This window comes from Dipodomys spectabilis, unplaced genomic scaffold (assembly GCF_019054845.1).
Source record: "Dipodomys spectabilis isolate Male_0828 unplaced genomic scaffold, ASM1905484v1 ptg000422l, whole genome shotgun sequence".
In the NCBI taxonomy this organism is placed as follows: Eukaryota; Metazoa; Chordata; class Mammalia; order Rodentia; family Heteromyidae; genus Dipodomys; species Dipodomys spectabilis.
This window is the reverse complement of record NW_024871099.1, coordinates 6,853,324-6,870,680: the sequence shown is the minus strand read 5'-3', so window position 1 is coordinate 6,870,680 and position 17,357 is coordinate 6,853,324.

The following is a 17,357-nucleotide window of genomic DNA, read 5'->3' as shown; positions in this document are numbered from 1 at the left end:
TGTTATTATAATATATAATCTAATATAAAATATAATACATATATTTATAGATAGTATATGTAATTGTGTGATTTTTTATATATATTAATTACATATACACACATTATATACAGTGGGCACTGGTGGCTCACACCTGTAATCTTAGCTACTAAGGAGACTGAGATCTGATGATAGTTCAAAGCCTGTCCTGGCAGGAAAGTCTATGACACTTATCTCCAATAAACTACCAGAAAACTGGAAGTGGTGCTGTGGCTCAAGTGGTAGAGCGCTAGCCTTGAGCTGAAGAGCTGAGGAACAGAGCCCAGGCCCAGAGTTCAAGCCCCATGACTCACACACACACACACACACACACACACACACACACACAAAATACCTATAATACACCACAAAATTCTGTAATATAGCGAAAACTCCACGATACAGAATTATATATGTATATGTATATATGTATATATGCACATATACATATATATATTTAAATGCATGCTACAGTGAAGCCACAAGAAGTGACCCGTGATATGGTGAGGAAAGTCTGGATTTATCCCCTCAGTGGCTAAGTCTTGGTCTACTTGTCTTAGTTTTTCTGGAACTCAGAACACAACCTCCAGAACAGACTTCTAGGCCCTCATAGCTCCCACTAAACATGCAGCTTCTCCTCTGAGGTTTCCCCCCACTCCCCCCAAATCTCTCTCCCTCTATTGTAGCGTGCAGGTGAACAGCCCCTCCCCCCATCTCCCAGATGGAGCTGAGGTTGGATGAGCTCTGCTATATTCTGGTCCCTGCACCCTGTGGGCCCTGTGGACCCAGGGAGCCCTGGGCCCCCTCCCACACCCTCCCACCTAACCCAGGACCCGCTGTATCCTTGGCACCATCCATGCAGGCCTGTGGCTGGTACTGGGGACCTGAAGTACAGTCTCCAGCCACTTGGGAACATTGTGGCTCTTGGGGTAGTCCTAGCAAGTGGTTTGTACCTGGACACGCCCTCCAAAGCCTGAAGTGAGGCCTAAAACCACTGGGGAGCTCCTAGATGTGTCCAGATCATGGGGGTCTGTGCCCTGAGAGCTTCGGGGGACTACCATGGAATTGCTAGATGAAGGAGTCTTGGTTCCACCTCCTCATGAAGACCACACGGACCTGGGGCAGGTCCCCACCTCCCTGCCCCAGGCCAGGATGGGAGTCCTGGGGCTGCATTCGATTAGGGTAACCAGTTGGGGACCTCAGCACCTGCCATCTATGGGTCCATCCTGCCCCCAGTTACTGGCCTTGTGTGATGGCGTCAGCCATGCCCAAGGCACTTTGATAGCAGTTCCTCAGGGATCTGGATGTGGAAATAGTTACTCAAGGGTGCATGTGCGTGTGTGTGTGTGCCAAATGTAATATCATCTTGAACAGCCTATAATTAATATTTCATCTGTGATGTCTTTATCTGATGTGTGTGTCAAGACTGATTAAGGCTGATGAAGAAAGTGTTGGGGATTTTTCTCTTTTTCCCCCTTTTTTCTTTTTTGGAAGAATTTAAGAAGGATGGGTGTCAACTTTTGAGCCATTTGGTAACATTTACGATGGCATGAATCTGCTTTGGCTTTGTAAAAAGCTTTTTTTTTTCTTTTTCTGGTTCTGTTTTTTTGATCAGTCAGTTTCAGATTTCCTGTTTCCTCATCAGTCAGTTTGGCTTATTTGAGGGGAATTTTAGTAGTCTTTTTTTTCCCCTTTTGTTTATCTCGGTTATCTGATTTGTGGCTAATAATTTGCTTATGGGATTCTATTATACTAGCACTAGCACTCCACATTTATTTCTGATTCTTTATGTACAGATTTCTTCTTTTCCTCATTAGTCTAGCTAAGAGTATTGATTCTGTTCAACCACCTTTTGTATCATGGTTCCTACGTACTAGTCTTCTTGTTTGACTTACTTTTCTTCTTCAATACTAGGTTTTGGACTCAGGGCCTCCTAGTTGCTAGGCTGGTGCTCTACCACTTGAGCCATGCATCCAGCCCAGCTTTTTGTTAGTCAATTGGAAATGAAGTTCAGCAAACTTTCCCACTCAGACTGATTTTATTTATTTATTTATTTATTTATTTTTTGGTCCGGTTGTGGGGCCTGAACTCTGGGCCTGGGGCTGTCCCTCAGCTCTTCAGCTCAAGGCTAGCACTCTACCACTTGAACCACAGCGCCACTTCCGGCTTTTTTTTTCTTATGTGATGCTGAGGAATTGAACCCAGGGCCTCATGCATGCAAGGCAAGCGCTCTACCACTGAACCACCTTCCCAGCCCTCAGACTGATTTTAAACTGGGATCCTCTAATCCCAGGTTTTTGAGTAGCTAGGATTACAGTCATGAACCGCTGATACCTGCCTTGATCTTTCCTTTTTACTTTTTTGGAGGTTAGGCCTTCCTGGGGCTTGAACTCAGGGCATTAACGTGAGCCCATGCCTTTGGTGCTCAAAAGCTAGTTAGCACTCTACCACTTGAGCCACAGCTCCACTTCTGGTTTTCTGGTGGTTCCTGGGAGAAAGAGTCTCGTGGAGTTTCCTACCTGGGCTGGCTTTGAACCATGATCCTCAGATCTCAGCCTCCTGAGTAGCTAGATGATAGGCATCTAAGAAGGTCCTGTTGCATGTAAGTCCCCTCCCTTTGGGAGGGTGTTGGAGAAGAGGGATCTTAGTTCCAACCCCGCTGAATCACTACCCAGGGCACCAAGCTGGATGCATTACTGGGCGGGGGGTGGGGGGGGGGTGGGGGGGGCACAGCTGCTCCTTTGAGGGTAAATTCTGTCATCCCAGAAGGTATATCCATAATGGATATGCCTTATCCATAATGGATAGACTAAAGATTAGAGTCGCCTACACCCTTTTCACGAGCCCCTTCCTTTTTTCTCTAAGTCTGAACTCAAAAAGGTCTAGAAGCCAGGCACTGGTGGCTCACACTTATAATCCTAGCTACTCAGGAGGGTGAGATCTGAGGATCGTGGTTCAAAGCCAGCCTGGGCAGGAAAGTCCGTGAGACTCTTATCGCCAATAAACCACTCAGAAAATTGGAAGTGGCACTGAGGCTCAATTGGTAGAGCGCTAGCCTTGAGCAAAAGAGCTGAGGGACAGCGTTCAGGCCCAGAGTTCAAGCCCCATGACCGACCAAAAAAAAAAAAAAAGGTGTAGGAAGGAAGGAAAGTTCACTTGAAATAAAACCACACTTAGTGGTAGAGTACTTGCCTAGCATGCATGAAACCTTAGGTTTGATTCCTTAGTACCACATAAAACAGAAAAAGCCAGAAGTAGGGTTGTGGCTCAAGTGGTAGAGTGCTAGCCTTGAGCCAAAGAAGCTCAGGGATAGTGTCCAGCTCCTCAGTTCAAGACCCAGGACTGGTATAAAAGAGGGGTGGAGCCAGAGAAGAAATAAAACCACAAAGTTGGGTGCTGGTGGCTCATATGAGAGCTGGGGGAAAGGAGGCAGGGAGAGGAAGAAAAAATAAAACCACAAAGTTGGGTGCTGGTGGCTCACACCTGTCATCCTAGTTACTCAGGAGGCTGAGACTTGAGGATCATGGTTCAAAGCCAGCCTGGGCAGGAAAGTCTGTAAGACTCTTATCTCTAATGTGCCTAGGCCCTGAGTTTAAGGCCCATGGCCCATTAAAAAATAATAAAATTGGGGCTGGGAAGGTGGCTCAGTGGTAGAGTGCTTGCCTTGCATGCCAGAGGCCCTGGGTTCAATTCCTCAGTACCACATAAGCAAAAAAAATAAAATAAAAATAATAATAATAATAAAATTAAAATTAAAAAAATAAAACCACGAAAAGGATCAGTCATCTGTATGTAGGACATGTAGGGAAAGGGGTTCTGAGACTGCCAATAGAGAGACAAGATTAATCACATCCTCCAAACAGGATAAAAACAAGAAAATTTTATTGTCCTCATGTTTTCAGAAATGACTTGGTTTATTAGTCACCAAGTAAGAATTGTTGACTAGATGCCACTAACTCTCACACAGTTGGAAGTTCACAGACCGAAATAGAGACAAATGGATCACCCTTTCTGAAGCTAATAGTTTGGTGGGTTGAAGTTTGTGCTTCTGAAGTTGCAAGACTTTAAAAGAAATTGCATCCAGGCTTCCAGTGGCTCCCACCCTAGCTACTCAGGAGGCTGAAATCTGAGAACTGAAGTGCGAGGCAATACAACGCAGGAATGTTTGTGAGACTTTTATCTCCAATGAACCATCCAAAAGCTGGAAGTGGAGCTGTGGCTCAAGTGGTAGAGTACTAGCCTTGATCCAAAACACTCAGGGACAGTGCCCGGGCTCTGAGTTCACACACACACAAATCCCAGAAAATCTGTTTCTCTGCAATCAATTCCCATCTGTCCCCATGTTTGTTTTTCTAGAAGAGTCATGATGTCTTTGTTGAAGTTTACAAATAGTGTTTTTGTTTGCATTTTTGGTGTCCTGAGATTTGAATTCAGGGCTTAGGTACTGTCCCTGAGATTTGGTGCTCAAGGTTATTACTTGAGCCACAGGTCCACTTACAGCTTTTTTTTTGAGCCATTGGAGATAAGAGTCTCACAGACTTTCCTGCCTGAGCTGGCTTTGAACCTTGATCCTTAGACCTCAGCCTCCTGAGTAGTTAGGATGACAGGTGTGAGCCACTGGCGCCCAGATGGAATTTTTTTTTATTACTTGTTTATTTGTTTTTTAAAAATACTTATTTTGTTATGAAGGTCTCCCTTAATTCAGTTATGTTCAGAAAAGGCATTTGTATTTATATGGCTTGGGCAATGTTAAGTTTATTGAGCCTAACTTTGTGCCTCTGAGTGGAGAATGTTCCAGTGCAGCTAAGAAGGAGGTATTTTCCACTCAGATTTCTCCAAGGGCTTTTCGGGTCACTGCTGTTGCATAAAAGACCCAAGAAAGTGATGTATGTGCCTCTCTATTGAGTCATTTAAATTGAGAAATATTAGTTGTCTCTTACCCAGTCCTGCCAAAGCCAACATGTGCGTTTGACAAACTTACCCTGGTGATGTTGCCTCAGCTAACAGTATTTGGTTTGCTTATTTATTTTTTAATTCCTTAAGCAATCCAGGGGAAGGGAACATACCTTTATTGACTTAACTGGCTGGCTACCTGCAGTGGGTAGAATTATGGTCACATTCTAATCTCAGGCATCTTGTCACTACATTGTTACTCAGAGGGGGAGAAGAACTTTGCAGATATAATTAAGGTTAAGGACTTGAAGATATGGCCCTTATATCCAGATGGACATGATCTAATTATGTAGGCCCTTAAAAAAAAACTTTTCTGGTTAGAATCAGAGACAGTGCAGAGAGGCTCTCAGGGAGATTCAAGGGAGGAGAAGGATTTGTAGCTCTATTGCTGGCTTTCACAAGTAGAGGTCATATGTCTCTACAGGTGACACTCAGCACGGAAGTAAAGACCTTTAGCCTTTCAACCACAAAGAAGGGGAGGGACACAGCCTACAATCTCTGTGAACTTGGAAAGAGATTATTCTCAGGGACTCTTGATAAGAGTAGAGTCAGCTGACATCTTGATTTAAGTCTTCTGCAACTCAAAGTTGAAAAACCAGGCAAGCCAAGGCAGATTTCTGAACTGTAGAACTGGGAGAAATATTTATTGTTTTGTTATGATTGTGTTTATTATTGTTACCATAGCAATTGGGAACTATACCCAGAGTCTACCATTTGCAGGTTAAGAGGAAAGAATCCAGGTAACTTGGCTTCTAAATAACATTGGATTCAACCATAATATACACAAATGATGATATGTATTCCTAGGGATTGTCCCCTTTCTTCCCATCCTTCACAACACTTTAGCCAAAGAAGTTTATGAAATTTTAGAATATAGTCATTTAGAAATCTCAAAACCAATAGGCACTGATTGCTCATGCTTATCATCCTAGCTACTCAGGAAAATGAGATCAGAGGATCATCGCTCCAAGCCAGCCGGGGCAGAAAAGTCCCCATGAGACTCTTATCTGCAATGAACCACCACAAAACCGAAATGGAGCTGAGGCTCAAAGTGGTGGAGGGCTAGCCTTGTACAAAATATTACAGAGACAACACCCAGGTCCTGAGTTCAAACCCCAAGACAGACCAAAAAGAAAAAATAAGAAAAAAGTTCAAACCCTTAATAGTATGGTATTATCTTACTCATATGCATTATTTTGGTTTCTATATATCATTTTCATTTTTTTTGTCGGTCATGGGGCTTGAACTCTGGGCCTGAGCTCTGTTTCTCAGGTCTTTGAGCTCAAGGCTAGTGCTCTACCACTTGAGTGCCACTTCCAGTTTTCTGGTGGCTTATTGGAGATAAGAGTCTCACGGACTTTTCCTACCTGGACTGGCTTTGAATCTTGATCATCAGAACTCAGCCTCCTGAGTAGCTAGGATTACAGGCGTGAGCCACTGGCGCCAGGCTCGTTTTCATTTTTAAACAACTAGTGTTTATTAAAATTAATACCAAGTAATGGTCTTAATGAGGTGGGCGGCACAGGAATGAAGGCAAGAAGGGTAAGCAAATGAAGTCATTGTATTCAATGGACACTATGTTGAAAATAAACGTTGTAACTTATAGGTGGAGACCAGCAGGGAGAAAATAGGGGAAAATAAAGGAAGCGGTGACACTGTCAAGAAACATCGTACTGATCACCTGACTTATGGACTTGTAACTCCCTTATACAACTACTTAACAATTAAAGAGTTGTTCTTAATTATTAGATAATACCCCTTAAGTATGACATTTTAATAAATTTGAAATAAAAACCAAAAGGGCAGCCTACAGTGCTAGTTACTCAAGAGGCTGAGATCTGAGGAGCTTGGTTTTCACAGAAAAGTCTGTGAGGCTTTTAGCTCCAATTAAACAGCAAAAGGCCAAAAGTGGAAGGTATGGCTCAAGTGGTAGAGCACCAGTTTTGAGTTAGAGTTCAAGTGCCAGTACCAGCACAAACACACAAAAAAGCCACCAAGTGCAGTCAGTATTTGGTTTATTATTCACTAAGTGAAGAAAATCATTTACTAATTGCCAAAAGAGAGCCAGGGGCGGGTGTTCACGCCTATAATCCCAGCTATTCAGGAAGCCAAGATCTGAGGACCTTGATTTGAAGCCAGTCTGGAGAAGGAAAGGCCAATGCAATCATTTGGACATTTCCAACTCCTCCTCTGGGCACCACTTGAGTCTTCAGAGAATGTTTAAGTCTGATAGACCCAAGGATTCCTGGGGGGTCCCCTTACACCCTTCCAGCCACTGCCCAAATCATCTTATAAAAACAGCCTAAAGCCAACTAATCCTCAAAGATAGGACTGAGCCAGGACCTGCAGTAGCTAAGGAGCCCAGGAAATCCTTATGTTTGCCTGTGAAAAAAGACGCAATCATGTTTGCAGTTACTGCTTATGCAACACTATCCTAGCAATACATAATTAGCATAATTCTTCCATGTAAGTCCTTGTCTTGCCTAGTGTGCTCTCTAGGGTGAAGGCTAATTTTAAAAGGTAAATAGCAACAGTTATCCTAACAAGAAGCCAGGCACCCTGTGGTTCATGTCTGTCATTCTAGCTACTCAAGAAGCTGAGATCTGAGGATACAGGTTCAAAGCCACTGTCAGGAAAGTCCATGAGACTCTTATCTCCAATGAACCACCAGAAAACCAGAAGTGGCACTGTGGCTCAAAGTGGTAGAATGTTAGCCTTGAGCTAAAGAGGTCAGAGACAGCACCCAGGCCCTGAGTTCCAGCCCCATGACTGAAAAGAAAAAAAGAAGATATTTTAACATGAAATAAGAAGTAGGAAAGGGGGGCAATCCCCTTTCCTGTGACACAGGAAAGTATACAGTATACAGATCAAAAAAAAAGTCTAGCCAGGCACTGTAATCCTAGCTAGCTACTCAGGAGGCTGAGATCTGAGTATTAAGGTTCAAAGCCAATCCAGGCAGGAAAGCCTTATCTCCAATTAACCTCCAGAAAACTGGATGTGGAGCTGTGGCTCAAAATGGTAGAGTGCTAGCTTTGAGCAAAAGAACTCAGGGAAAATGCCAATGGAGACTTGGGTAAGGATGTAATTTTAACTTCTTATATAATATTGAAACCCACACAATTGAAGTACATGTCTAATTTTCACCTTGTGGAAATATATTTTTAGTTTTAGTTTTAGTTTTTTGGGTCCAGTCGTGGGGCCTGAACTCTGGGCCTGGGCGCTGTCCCTCAGCTCTTCAGCCCAAGGCTAGCACTCTACCACTTGAGCCACAGCGTCACTTCTGGCTTTTTTCTTTTTGCTTATGTGGTGCTGAGGAATCAAACCCAGGGCCTCAGGCATGCAAGGCAAGCACTCTACCACTGAGCCACCTTCCCAGCCCAACCTTGTGGCAATATAAAGGGAAGGATTCCTACAGTGTTAGACTGAAGATTCCTGGTTCACTGATTTAGACAAAGATTTTTGTCTTTTTTTTTTTTTTTGTCAGTCATGGAGCTTGAACTCAGGGCTTGGGCTCTATCCCTGAACTCCTTTGCTCAAGGCTAGCACCTTACCACTTTGAGCCCCAACTCCACTTCTGGTTTTCTGGTGGTTTCACAGACTTTCCTGCTCAGGCAGGCTTTGAACCATGATCCTCAGATCTCAGCCTCCTGAGTAGCTAGATTATAGGTGTGAGTATCCAGTACCTGGCTTCAGACAAAGAATTTGGAGACAGAACTTTGCCTTGGTTTTTCTTTTTATCTTTTTCTTTTTTGGGGCTTGAACTCAGGGCCTGGGCACTGTCTCTGAGCTTCTGTTGCTCAAGGTGAGTACTCTACCACTTGAGCCACAGCACCACTTCTCGCTTTTCTGTGTATGTGGCACTGAGGGATTGAACCCAGGGCTTCATGCATGCTACCACTAAGCCACATTCCCAGCCCCTTGCCTTGGTTTTTCTACAATCCTTCAGTGCATCACTGCCACTGCTACTGAGACAATCATTATTGTCACCTTGCAGGAGAGAAAAAAATCAGTGTCCAGAGGCGCTGCAGACAACTTTGGGCCTAAGCCCCATGAGCCTGGCTCTCTCCAGAGCTTTCCAGTTCTAAAGGCAGACCAGGGGAGTCAGTGCAAAGTAACTGAATCTCTTGGGCCTTGTGTGTGTGTCATAATATAGCAGAATAAACAACTCTCAAATACTTCCAGATTTTCAATGGGTACTGGCTGCTTTCACTGCCTGGTGGGACAAGGAGACAGGAGAGGAGCCATTAGTGTCACTTGTCATGTTTCACCACAAACAAGGTCATATAGCACAGTACACCATCCCTGAACACTGGAGCAAACAGGGAACCTTAGACATACACCCTGTTCTACTCATGGCAGAAAGGGGCATTGAATCTTTGTAGGCTGTCCAGAATGATAAGAATAAAGAAGAAAAGGGGAGGGAAGGGGAGGGGTAGAGAGGAAGGAAGCAAGCAAGCAAGTAAGCAAGCCGGGTAATCCTAGCTACTAAGGAGGCTGAGATCTGAAGATCACAGTTCAAAGACAGTCTGGGCAGAAAAGTCCATGTGACTCTTATCTCCAATTAACCACCAGAGAACTAGAAATTGAGCTGGTGCTCAAAGTGGTAGAACACTAGCCTTGAGCAAAAGAGCTCAAGGCTCAGAGTTCAAGCTCCATGACTCACAAAGAAGGAGGAGGAGGAGGAGGAGGAAGAGGGAAAAAATTAAAGAAAGGAAGGAAGGGAGGGAGGGAGGGAGGAAGGAAGGAAGGAAGGAAGGAAGGAAGAAAGGAAGGAAGGAAAAAAAGGAAAAAAGAAAGCCGGGCACCAGTGTTTCACGCCTATATTCCTAGCTACTCAGGAGACTGAGATCTAAGGATTACAGTTTGAAGCCAACCGAGGCAGACAAGTCCCTGTAGAGACCCTTCTCCCCAACAAACCGCTCAAAAACTGGAAGTGGGGCTGTGGCTCAAGTGGCAGAATGGTAGCCCTTGCACACAAAGAGGCTGAGGGACAGTGCCCAGGCACTGAGTTCAATCCCCACAACCAACAAAATAAAGAAAGGAAAGAAAGTAAGTCAGGCACCTCTGATTTATTTCTATAATCCCAGCTACTCAGGAAGTTGAGGAGGAGAAGAAGAAAGAGGAATAGGAAGGAGAAAGTATTCAAAAATGCTCTGGCATTGCAATAATCCTCATTGCACAATTTAAAAATAAATCATTATTGAGCTGGAAACTATTTTCTTGGAGGAAACTAAACCCATTCAAGATGTTCATAATTTTTGTCATCCAATAAACTCATTTTGTTATCTTGACCATGGAAGAACAATGTTTTCTCAGAAATTTTTATGTGGAAGTTGGCCATATCAATATTCTGTTTATCCTTCCTAGTATACAGAAGAGATTTTTCACTGCAAAGTGGTCTCAATTTTTATTTAACTTTGTGTATCTTTGTGTATGTGTCTGTGTGTGTATGGTTATGTGTGTGCATGTGCATGTGCTGGGCCTGGGGCTGGAATCAGGACGTGGGTGCTATTCCTGAGCTTTTTTGCTCAAAGCTAGTACTCTACCACTTGAATCACATCTCCATTTCTGGCTTTTTGGTAGTTTGTTGGAGATAAGAATCTCACTGACTTTCTTGCCCAAGCTGGCTTAGAAATACGATCTTCAGATCTCAGCCTCCTGAGTGGCTAGGGTAACAAGTGCCAGCCACAAAACTTTGCAGGCTGTCTTTAGGTTTTGCCTCTGTTTTGAGAATACTTCTCAACATATTCAATTCTCAACATGCCATCCTGATACCAAAACCCTAACAGATAGTGAATACCTGTACTCCCAGCACTCAGGAGGCTGAGGCAGGAGTATGGAAAGTTCTAGTTCCATAGTGAGAATTTTTCTCAATGATCAACAAAAAAAACTCCAGCTATTGAACATTTTTGTATTTAACTTTTTTATTGTTATGATAAAGGTGATATACACAGGGGTTATAATTACATAAGTCAGGTAATGAGTACATTTCTTATTTCTTTTTCTTTTTTTCAGTCAGTCATGGGGCTTGAATTCAGAGCCTCGTCATTGTCCTTGAGATTTATTTTGCTCAAGGCTATTGCTCTACCACTTGGAGTCCACAGAGCCAAAAGAGATAAGAGCATGACTCAATTTTGGTGGTTAATTGGAGATAAGAGTCTCACAAACTTTCCTGACCCAGTTAGCTTCAACACCAAGATCCTCAAATCTCAGCCTCATGAGTAGCTAGGATTACAGGTGTGAGCCACAGGTGCCCGGCTTTGGACAATGTCACCCATTTTCTTGTTCTCACAGATTTTTCCTCCCATCCCCACCCACAAGTTGTATAATTCTTTTTCCACATAGTATCTAGTGAGTATCATTGATGCATCTATTTTACATTAAATTTTTTCCACACGAGAAAAGGATGAAGATACCCAAATCCCAATGCTGCTTCCGATTTAGCACTTTAGAAGTGAATAGTAGCCCAAGGGATAGACAGCAACTTCAGTGGGTGTGGAGGAGAAAACAATGTTGGGGTGGATTCAAAAGACAATACAAAGCCGTGAATGGTAGTGCACACCTGTAAACTCAGCTCCACGGAAGGAAGAGGTAGGAGGATCATGGTCTAAGATCTAAAATTAAAAAAAAAAATAGAAGCCCAGCCTGAAAAACAAACAAAAAGCCAAAAGAGATGAGAGCATGATTCAAGTGGTAGAGCTCTGACCTAGAAAACGCAAGACCCTGAGTTCAAATCCTACTACCACCCTAAACAGCAACCAAAAGAATAAAAAAGCAGAGCGCCAAGATGATCCTTTCAAAGCACTTATTAGAGGTCTTATTCTTATTTACAGAGTGGCCTGCGGTTCTCACCATGGAGAGAAAAATGGAGCGTTTCCAAGGTGTGTCAGAAAGGAGACCAGCTATGAATTTGGTTTACATAAGGCATTAAGAAGTTCTGGGCTCAGAATAAAGGTCAGATTCCTACAGGACCATGAACAACAAGGGCGACCTGTATCAGCACTTTACAAAACAGTCAGCTAGCAGGTCATGGGGAGGGCAAGGCATTCGTGCCTTTTCTTTGTGTCTGTGTGTGTGCCAGTCTGGAGCCTTGAACTCTGGGCCTGGGCGCGATCCCTGAACTATGGAGCTCAAGGCTAGCACTCTACTATTTGAGCCACAGTGCCATTTCTAGGTTTTTTTGATGGTTCACTGTAGATAAGAATCTCATGGGGGATGGGAAGATGGCTCAGTGGTAGAGTGCTTGCCTTGCACGCATGAGGACCTAGGTTTGGTTCCTCAGCACCCTATAAGCCGAAAAAGCCAGAAGTGGTACTGCAGCTCAAGTGGTAGCGTGCTAGCCTTGAGCTGAAGAGCTGAGGGACAGTGCCCAGGCCCATAGTTCAGGCCTCATCACACACACACACACACACACAAAGAATCTCACAGACTTTCCTGCCTGGGCTGGCCTTAAACCTCAATCCTCAGATCTCTGCCTCAAATTCCATGGCTTTTGATTGCAGAAAGAAAGCCTGGGCCTTTTGAGGTGTAGCTCAGTGGTAAGTTATGTGCTTACCATGTGGGCCTGATCCTCAGCAAGAAGAAAGGAGAAGGAAGAAAGGAAGGAGGAGGAGGAAAAGAGGAAGAACAAGAAGAGGAGAAGGTAAAGGAGGAGGAGGAGGAGAAAGAGGAAGGAGAGGAGAAAGAGGAAGATGGTGAAGAGGAAGGAAAAGGCGAGCTGGGCAAGCTAGGATTGCACACGCCACTCCATCCTTGGCATTTACCTTCTCACAGGCTCAATTCTTCATCCCAGTCTCATGGGCCAGCAAGAAAGTTGGGGTCTCTGCCAAGTCCTTTTCCCCAGCTTTACAAAACACTGCAAACGAACTCCACACCTACAGTAAACACAGGTGCATATACAGGACCTAAACTCACCTTTCTGAAGCTTGCCCCCAGAGCTTCCCTTCCCAGGATACCATCCCCACAAACATGGGCTTGGTGGAGCCCACCAGGAGTCCTGAGGATTGACTGATTCCCTTGGGTGGCTTTGGGACAGAGAAACAACTTTCCAGTGGTTGTGGTTTCGTGGTTGTCGTTGCTCATGGTGGTGGTGTTCTGAGACTGGGTTGTGTTGGCCTGGAGCTCACCATCTTCCTGCTTTGGCCTCATCAGTGCTGGGATTATAGTTGTGTACTACCATCTCCAGCTTAACATTCAGTTTTCTTTTTAAAGGGCCCCAGGGTCCCCCTGGTGTGGTGGTTGTACATCTAAAGCCCTCCAGTTCCGTGGGAGCTTTCAGTGTCCAAGTCCTCCAAACCCTGTTCTGTGGAGACAAATCTACCATCTGCCCTCCCTCCACAGGAACCAATGCAGCCCATAATAGGCCCACCAAGAGCTGAGGTGAACTCAGGAAGAGCGCTGGCTAGAATGTGTAAGACCCTGGAATTGATCCTTAGCGATATACGTAACCATTGTGGTCATTATTAACCTTGTATCGTCATCATGTCACCATCATTGTTATCATCATCACCACTGTCATAATAATCATCACTGTCACCATCATCATCACCATGGTCATAATACCACCATCATTGTCACCATCATCACCATCACCATGGTCATAATACCACCATCATTGTCACAATCATCATCATCATCATCATCATCATCCCACTAAGAAAAAAACAGACTGTTGCACTGACACCCCCCCCCCATCCACTCCCGGAGGTTCTAGAATCACCCAAAGGAGCCTAGTGGTCCCCAGTCCAAGCCCCCAATAAGAGGGTCATAGGACACCACCAAGGGCGGCATGATATATTCCTGGACTTGGGGCCTCAGGAGGACCATGTTTTCTCCTTACTAACACCATGGGTTAGAGTGAAGTGTCTCTATATATCCATGAAGAACAAGCCCAAGTTTTGTTTGGTGTTCCTGGGGTTTGAACCTAGGACTTAGTAGACAAGTGCTTTACCGCTTGAGCGACTACATCCCAGCCTAGATCTAAGCTCTTCTGAACACTAGAGAGGCAGCGTGCACCGTTCGCCACCTCCAACCTCACCACCTTCAAATGTCCTCTTTCTGGGCATTCACCAGCTATTCAAAAAGTGGAGGTTAAATAATTGCTTCACGGCAGTTTATAAATCAGAGCTCAAGTGGAAGTGCTCAGAGCTTCCAGAAAAAAATATTCAGGGCTGGGAAGGTGGCTCAGTGGTAGAGCGCTTGCCTTGCATGCCTGAGGCCCTGGGTTCGATTCCTCAGCACCACATAAGCAAAAAGAAAAAAGCCGGAAGTGGTGCTGTAGCTCGAGTGGTAGAGCGCTAGCCTTGAGCTGAAGAGCTGAGGGATAGTGCCCAGGCCTAGAGTTCAGGCCCCACAACCGGACCCCCCCCCCCAAAAAAAAAGAAAGAAAAAATATTCATCTGGCAGAGCACAGAACGGGCAAAGCGCCAAGGGCTTGAGTGCGCACCTGGTACTCATGAGCCTTGGGCTCAATCCCAAAGAAGGAAAAAAACAAAGGTTATAAATCTGAACCATGACATTCCAATTAGGCTCTGGGTGGCTCTTCCTGCTTTCTGCTTCTTCTCGGCACACAGAAATTTGGAATATGTAGTATACACATTTCCAGCTCTCCAAAAAAGCAGGATTAGGTAACAAAAAACAAAAAAAGAAAAACCCTTGGACAAACAGTACAACAAGCACAGAAGGACAAACTAAACAAGGAATACAAATAAAGTCTCCAGAATTAAATTCCTGCAGCCAGGAGAAAGAGCCACTTCCTCCAACTACCATATTCTTTTCAAAGATCTAACACCAAAGGCATCAGAAGGTTGCCTTGTTGGATGCCAGTGCTCACACGCTTAATCCCAGCTATGCACTCAGGAGGATGAGAACTGAGGATTGGGGTTTCAAGCCTGCCTAGGCAGGAGAATCCATGAGATGAGATTCTTATCTCCAATTAACCAGCAAAATGCTGGAAGTGTGGAGCTGTGGTTCAAGTGGTAGAGGGCTAACTCTGAGTAAAAAAGCTACACCACACACACACACACACACACACACACACACACACACACACACACACACACACACAGAGTTAGCACTCAGTCCTCCCAAGATACACTTCAGTGTTGCCAGACTCCAAGCCAAAGTCTCTGAACATCTTATATTTCCAGCATGGCTGTGCATTACCCACACATGATTATGGGGCTTTCTCAGCCCCATAATGAAGACATAAATAGCTCTATGGAGTTTTGAGATTAGTAGAATACTGCAGAAAGTGGATACCTAATGGGAGGGGGGGGAGAGAGAACAGAGAGGAACAGAGAAACAGAGGGATGAGGAGGGAGGGAGGGAAGGAAGGAAGGAAGGAAGGAAGGAAGGAAGGAAGGAAGGAAGGAAGGAAGGAAGGAAGGAAAGAAGGGAGGGAGAGAGGGAGGCACGGAGGAAGGGAGGAAAAGGAAGGAAGAGAGGGAGGAAGGGAGGGAGGAAACAAGGAAGGAAGGAAGGAAGGAAAGAAGGAAAGAAAGAAAGAGGGAGGGAGGAAGGAAGGAGGGAGGAAGGGAGGGAGGGAGGAAAGGAGGGAAAGAGGGAGGAAAGGAAGGGTAAAAGGAAGAAAGAAGGGCTGGGAAGGTGGCTCAGTGGTAGAGCGCTTGCCTTGCATGCCTGAGGCCCTGGGTTCGATTCCTCAGCACCAAATAAACAAAAAGAAAAAAAGCCGGAAGTGGCGCTGTGGTTCAAATGGTAGAGCGCTAGCCTTGAGCTGAAGAGCTGAGGGACAGCGCCCAGGCCCAGAGTTCAGGCCCCATGACCAGACCCCCCCCCCCAAAAAAAAAGGAAGGAAGAAAGGAAGGGAGGGAGGGAGGGAGGAAAAGGAAGAGAGAGAGGAAGGGAGGGAGGGAGGAAAGGAGGGAAGGAGGGAGGGAGGAAAAGGAAGGAGGGAGGAAAATTAAGGAGGAAAGGAAGGGTAAAAGGAAGGAAGAAGGAGGGAGGGGGAAAGAGGAAGGGAGGAAGGAAGAAGTGGAGAGGGGAGGGAGAGAAGGGAAGAGAGAGGTGCGGGAGGGGAGAGCAGGGAAGGGGAGGGAACCATATTGCAGGTTCTAGACAGGAAGCTGGTGTGTGGAGGGGGGAGGCTGGGGGGAAAGTGGGTCAGGTCTGTGTCTGTCTCCTGTCACCCCTCAGTGCCATGGCTGTCATCTGCACTGCCTTCTTCCTCTCCGGAGGATGTGTAGTGGTGGCGGGGATCCATGTCTGGGATTACTAGAGGGCTGGAGGCCTGGTTTCTGGCCTGTTGACGACCCTGGAGTGGGGCCCATGTGGAAAAAGGACAGCCCATCCCTCCTCCCCCCTCCCCCAGCCATTCCAGCTGGAGCCCATCCAACCCTGACAGCACTCAAACCTCTTCTTCTGAATTCCCGGGGGTGGGGGTCCCCCCCCCCCCAGGGAGGCGGGCACCCCTCAGATGCCTCTGAATACAGTTCCAAGTCAGGGCAAACTGCTGAGAGGGCTGGAAGGGGTCCAGGCAGCACCCTTCCCCCCCCCAGAGGAGGCAGGGAGGCCCTGGGAAAGCAGAGACCTGTAATCCCATAATCCCCCTCTCCCAGCCCTGCCCAAACCAGACTTTCAGGACAGAATCCACACCATGGGTCCCTCCCCACCCCCCAGCTCTCAGGTACCTGACACCTGGGGTGTCACCTTCCCCCCCCGAGGGGGGCCCAGCCTTCCTTCCTTTGCCTCCCAGAGGAGCAGAGCTGTGGTATTGGGGAGGGGAAGCCCCACCTCCATTCGCTCCCCCAGATCTTTGGCCTCAAGAGTCCTCTGCCAAAATCTGCATCTGACACTCTGTACTCTGACTTGGACACCAGTTGAGTAACGGAGCAAGACCGAGCTGGCGGAACACTCCCAGGGACAGCCAAAGAACTTAATATGGCCTGAAGCATGGCTTGGGGAGGCTGGGGCTGTTTTCTCCCCTTCCAATGACCCTGACTTTCTCCTTTGCTTTTCTTCGATCTCACTGCTCTGCAGTCACTCCTGGAAACATAAGAAAAAGACAGAGACAGACCCACAGAAAGAGAGACACAGACAGAGAGAGTGTAAATAAGGGTTTATCAGGATGGGAGAGAGACAACCAGAAGAAGAAAGCAAGCCAAAGACCCTAAGACACAGAGGAAGAGGGAGAGAAGCAACTAGAACCCATAGCTGAGACCTTCCCCAACAGAGACTAAGTGATATCCCACAGAATCTCAGAGACAAGCAAGCCCTAAGAGATAGAGGACCAAAGAATAGCTCTGAAGAATATAGAGCTATGGTTCAAGCTGTAGAGCACCAGCCTAGAGGAAAAATAAGGCTAAGGGACACAGCGTAGGCCCTGAGTTCCATCCCAAGGACCAAGATAGATAGATAGATAGATAGAT